This window comes from Anabrus simplex, chromosome 4 (genome assembly GCF_040414725.1).
Source record: "Anabrus simplex isolate iqAnaSimp1 chromosome 4, ASM4041472v1, whole genome shotgun sequence".
Classification (NCBI taxonomy): Eukaryota; Metazoa; Arthropoda; class Insecta; order Orthoptera; family Tettigoniidae; genus Anabrus; species Anabrus simplex.
Window position 1 is genome coordinate 303695524 of NC_090268.1, and position 6000 is coordinate 303701523.

Below are 6000 nucleotides of genomic sequence, written 5' to 3' on the forward strand. Positions count from 1 at the left end.
TCCGCCACATCCAATCTAGCTTTTCTAATGTCCTTCCAAATCTGATCTATCCACCTTCTTCTTGGTCTTCCAAGTCTTTCCAATTCCCTTCTTGCTAACCGTTCCTTTCCCATTCTTTTTACATGTCCGAACCATCTCAGTCTTACTTTCTGTATCTTCTATACTAATTATTCTATATATGTAGCTCTTCTCTGATTTTAATATTTTGAATTCTATCTCTTCTCGTCTTTTTAACCAATGTTCTTAAAAATTAAATGTCTACTGCTTGAATCTTACTGTCTTGTCTCTTATTAGTTACCAGAATTTCTAGTCCGTATGATACAATTGGTATGAAATACTGTTTATATAATGTTAATTTCGTTCTCTTGGGTACTTTGTCATCCCATAAAAGCTCTCTGACTCAATAAAATGTTGTACCTTTACTTAGTCCGTTATTAATTTCTGGGTTGATTTCATTACTTCCATTAATAATGCTACCCAGATATGTAAACTGTTCTACATTTTCTAACCGTTCTCCGTCTATGTTCACTTGGCTCCTCCTTTTCTCTTTTCCACAGTACATGACTACAGTTTTCTTTTTACTAAATACCATTCCAAACTCGTTCAGATTTTCCAAATGTCCAGTCTCCTTTGTAATTCCATTTCTCCCTTTCATCAAATCACCACATCATTTGCAAATACCGAAGCATTCACTTCATCACTACTGATACTCTGTTTTACATGTTTTATTTCATCCATGAATATAATAAACAATAAACAAATTACACAGTACTTCCTCTAATTCCAAAATATGTTAAATCTTGCAAACAATGTTTTTGTGTATGGCAATCCTTTCGATACTTAAGCATTTAACCAAACGCAAGGTACATTTCTATTAGAGCATAGTAGGATAAAGTAATACTAAAGAAATAATCTTCTGTCTACGCGTTTAACTTTGTTGGTAATCCTTGAGTACGGTAGTTCTTGTGAACTTCAAACTTTAGGCCTAATTGCAATTTTCATTTCTATTTGTGCTTAATAATAACCTATTGTAATTAGGATTCGTCAGAACGTACTTTTTAAACTCTTGTAGTGTATTAAAGTGACTTATTAGAAATTAAAGTGCTTATTCTATTATTTTGAGTAGTCTTGTGAATTTCAAACTTTAATTGTAATTTCCATTTCAGTTTGTGCTCAGTAATAACCTGTTGTATTATAATTAGGATATGTATGAACATAGTTTAAAATCATTGTAGTGTATTATAGTAGGTATCTTATTATAAATTAGTTTGTTTATTCTATTACTGTGAAATATTTGTGTAGTACGGTATAGTATCTGTAGTATCTATAGTATCTCAATTAAATCTCTTACTAGAATTATGTTGCAGAAATTAGGGTAGACTTAACTGCAGTTTAGAATTGTGTAGACCTAATTTTTGTGTATTAATTTTGGTTTTCAGTAATTAACAGCAATTTTCATTCTGTTATGGCGTTGTAGAAAAAAAAATTCATACAACTAAGTAGTATTGTATTGTAGTAGTAGCTTATATTAATTAACTTGTTGTTGTGTGATCTTTTTTGAACTATCCTAGACAATATTCCTTTCCTTTCATTTTTATAGGCAATATTTCTTTCATTTTTATTTGCAAACAATAAGTTATTTTATTTTTCCTTTTCTTCCCATTATTCCGTAAATAATGTCTACGCAGTGCAAGTGTAGGAACTGTGGATGTGGCCAGGCATTGAGGGGTATGAAGGAGGAGTTGGAGAGTTTGAGGGAGATAATTACGATTCTCTCAGAGCACAGGAAGGAAAGTAGGCCTCCCTCAAATAATGTACAGGATACAGTAGGTGTAAAGGAGGGATGGGAAGAAAATTGGGGAATTGTAGAAGACAGGTGGTCTAATGTTTTAAGAGGAAGGAGATTGCAGGCTAAGGGCTCTGTTCAGGATTAGAATTCAGGACAGGTGTCTGTGAGAAATCGGTACGAGTCACTGCAGGTAGATGAGGCAAGATGAGGCAAGATGAGGAACAGGGAACTGTTGCTGATATGTGTGGAAGTAGGAGGAAGGGAAAAAGTAGGAAAGGGAAATGTAGTGTAGTGGAAAGGAAAAGACAGGTGGAACAGGGTCATGGGAGGGAGAAAAGCGAGGAGGAAGTAGCTTCTGCAGCAGTGAGAGAAGATAGGACTGACCAGGATGGGAGGGGTTCAAATGAGGTGGGTAGGGTTGAGGCTCTGGTCATGAGGGATTCCATCATTAGACATGTGGGGAAAGTGTGTGGAGGAAAGGGAACCAAGGTAGAGTGTTATCCAGGAATCAGGTTGAGGCAGATGTTGAGGAAAGTAGAAGAGAAGGAAGAGGGGAAAGGAGAAGGTGGAAATGTTTGACGTTGGTACTAACAACGTACGGCAAGAAGGTATAAGTACCAACATAATTGGGGATATGTAGGATCTGGTAAATGCAGCACGGATGAAATTTAAAAGAAGCGGAGATTGTTATCAGTGGAATACTGTGTAGGAGGGATACTGACTGGAAGATGATTGGGGATTTAAATGAGACTATGGAGTGGGTATGTGGGAAACTGGGAGTGAGATTCTAGATCCTAATGGGTGGGTAGGAGACAGGGATCTGCACTCAGATGGCCTTCACTTAAACCGTAGTGGTACATATAAGTTTGGAAACTTGTTTAGAAGAGTTATAGGCAGGTACATTCAGGGAAACAGGGTGGCCTAGGGAGCGGTGTTAAGCGAACAGGGAACTGGAAAACAAGTAGGGATGACATAAATTTGTTAGTGCTCAATTGTAGAAGCATTGTAAACAAAGGAGTCAAATTAAGTCATTTCATAGATATATACTTACCATATATTGTAATAGGAGTTGAATCATGGCTGAGAAATGATATAATGGATGCAGAAACATTCTCACGGAACTGGAGTGTGTATCATAGAGATAGGATAGGAATGGTAGGAGGGGGAGTATTCATTCTGGTGAAAGAAGAATTTGTAAGCTATGAAAAAGTTAAGGATGAAAAACATGAAATTCTGGGTGTAAGGCTCATCTCTAAAGATAATAGGCAACTTTATGTCTTTGGAGTGTACAGACGGGATAGAGTAGCACTGACGCTGATTCAGAATTATTTGATAAGATAATCAGCTATGTGGGAAACAATAAAGAAAGGAATGTGATTGTAGCAGGTGATCTCAGTTTACCCATTGTCCATTGGGAAGGTAATGCGAACGACAGGAAGCATGACCAACAAATGGCAAATAAGTTAATATGGGAAGGACAGCTGATTCAGAAAGTGATGGAACCAACCAGAGGGAAGAATATTCTGGATGTGGTGCTGATAAAACCAGATGAGCTCTATAGAGAAACCGAAGTAATATATGGTATTAGTGATCATGAAGCTGTTTGTATCATAGTTAAAAATAAATGTGAAAGAAAGGAAGGTATTAAAAGTAGGACTATTAGGCAGTACCATATGGCTGATAAAACAGACATGAGGCAGTTTTTAAAAAGTAAGTATGATCGCTGGAAAATGGTAAATAAAAATGTAAACAGACTCTGGGATGGGTTTAAAGCCACTGTTGAGGAATGTGAAAATAGGTTTGTATCTTTAAAGGTGGTAAGGAATGGTAAAGATCCACTATATTATAACAGAGAATAAAGAGACTAAGAAGGAGGTGCAGGTTGGAACGAACTAGAGTTAGAAATGGTTATGGAAGTAAGGAGAAATTGAAGGAACTTACTAGGAAATTGAATCTAGCAAAGAAGTCAGCTAAGGATAACATGATGTCAAGCATAATTGGTGGTCATACAAATTTTAGTGAAAAATGGAAGGGTATGTATAGGTACTTTAAGGCAGAAAAAGGTTCAAAGAAGGACATTCCAAGAATCATTAATGAACAAGGGGAGTGTGTATGCAAGGATCTTCAAAAGGCAGAAGTATTCAGTCATCAGTATGTAAAGATTGTTGGTTACAAGTATAATATCCAGATAGGCGATGTGAGTAATACTAAAGAAGTATTAAAATTTACTTATGATAACAATGACATTTACAGTAAGATACAAAAGTTGAAAACTACACTGACTGACAGAGCAAATGCAACACCAAGAAGGAGTGGTTCGAAAGGGATGAGAGTTGGGGAAAAAACAGAGACGGCACGGACGAATAATTGATGTTTATTTCAAACCGATATGCAGGTTACACAATGCGCACGGCATCGACTCAGTAGGATGTAGGACCACCGCGAGCGGCGATGCATGCAGAAACACGTCAAGGTACAGAGTCAATAAGAGTGCGGATGGTGTCCTGAGGGATGGTTCTCCATTCTCTGTCAACCATTTGCTACAGTTGGTCGTCCGTACGAGGCTGGGGCAGAGTTTGCAAACGGCGTCCAATGAGATCCCACACGTGTTCGATTGGTGAGAGATCCAGAGAGTACGCTGGCCACGGAGGCATCTGTACACCTCGTAGAGCCTGTTGGGAGATGCGAGCAGTGTGTGGGCGGGCATTATCCTGCTGAAACAGAGCATTGGGCAGCCCCTGAAGGTACGAGATTGCCACCGGCCGCAGCACATGCTGCACGTAGCGGCGGGCATTTAACGTGCCTTGAATACGCACTAGAGGTGACGTGGAATCATACGCAATAGCGCCCCAAACCATGATGCCGCGTTGTCTAGCGGTAGGGCGCTCCACAGTTACTGCCGGATTTGACCTTTCTCCACGCTGACGCCACACTCGTCTGCGGTGACTATCACTGACAGAACAGAAGCGTGACTCATCGGAGAACACGACGTTCCGCCATTCCCTCATCCAAGACGCTCTAGCCCGGCACCTTGCCAGGCGTGCACGTCTATGCTGTGGAGTCAATGGTAGTCTTCTGAGCGGACGCCGGGAGTGCAGGCCTCCTTCAACCAATCGACGGGAAATTGTTCTGGTCGATATTGGAACAGCCAGGGTGTCTTGCACATGCTGAAGAATGGCGGTTGACGTGGCGTGCGGGGCTGCCACCGCTTGGCGGCGGATGCGCCGATCCTCGCGTGCTGACGTCACTCGGGCTGCGCCTGGACCCCTCGCACGTGCCACATGTCCCTGCGCCAACCATCTTCGCCACAGGCGCTGCACCGTGGACACATCCCTATGGGTATCGGCTGCGATTTGACGAAGCGACCAACCTGCCCTTCTCAGCCCGATCACCATACCACTCGTAAAGTCGTCTGTCTGCTGGAAATGCCTCCGTTGACGGCGGCCTGGCATTCTTAGCTATACACGTGTCCTGTGGCACACGACACACGTTGTACAATGACTGTCGGCTGAGAAATCACGGTACGAAGTGGGCCATTCGCCAACGCCGTGTCCCATTTATCGTTCGCTACGTGCGCAGCACAGCGGCGCATTTCACATCATGAGCATACCTCAGTGACGTCAGTCTACCCTGCAATTGGCATAAAGTTCTGACCACTCCTTCTGGGTGTTGCATTTGCTCTGTCAGTCAGTGTATAAAAGCAGCTTGAATTGATAAGATTTCTGGGGATATACTAAAGGCAATGGGTTGGGATATAGTACCATATCTGAAATACTTATTTGATTATTGTTTGGTAGAAGGAGCTATACCAAATGAATGGAGAGTTGCTATAGTAGCCCCTGTGTATAAAGGAAAGGGTGATAGACAAAAAGGTGATACAGGCCAGTCAGTTTGACATGCATTGCATGTAAGCTTTGGGAAAGCATTCTTTCTGATTATATTAGACGTGTTTGCAAAATTAATAACTAGTTTGACGGAGGGCAGTTTGGGATTAGGAAAGGTTATTCCACTGAAGCTCAGCTTGTAGGATTTGAGCAAGATATAACAGATATCCCGGATTCAGAAGGCCAAATTGACTGTATTGCGATTGACCTATCTAAGGCATTTGATAGGGTAGATCATGGAAGACTACTGGCAAAAATGAGTGCTATTGGAATAGAAAAAAGAGTGACTGAATGGGTGGCTATATTTCTAGAAAATAGAACTCAGAG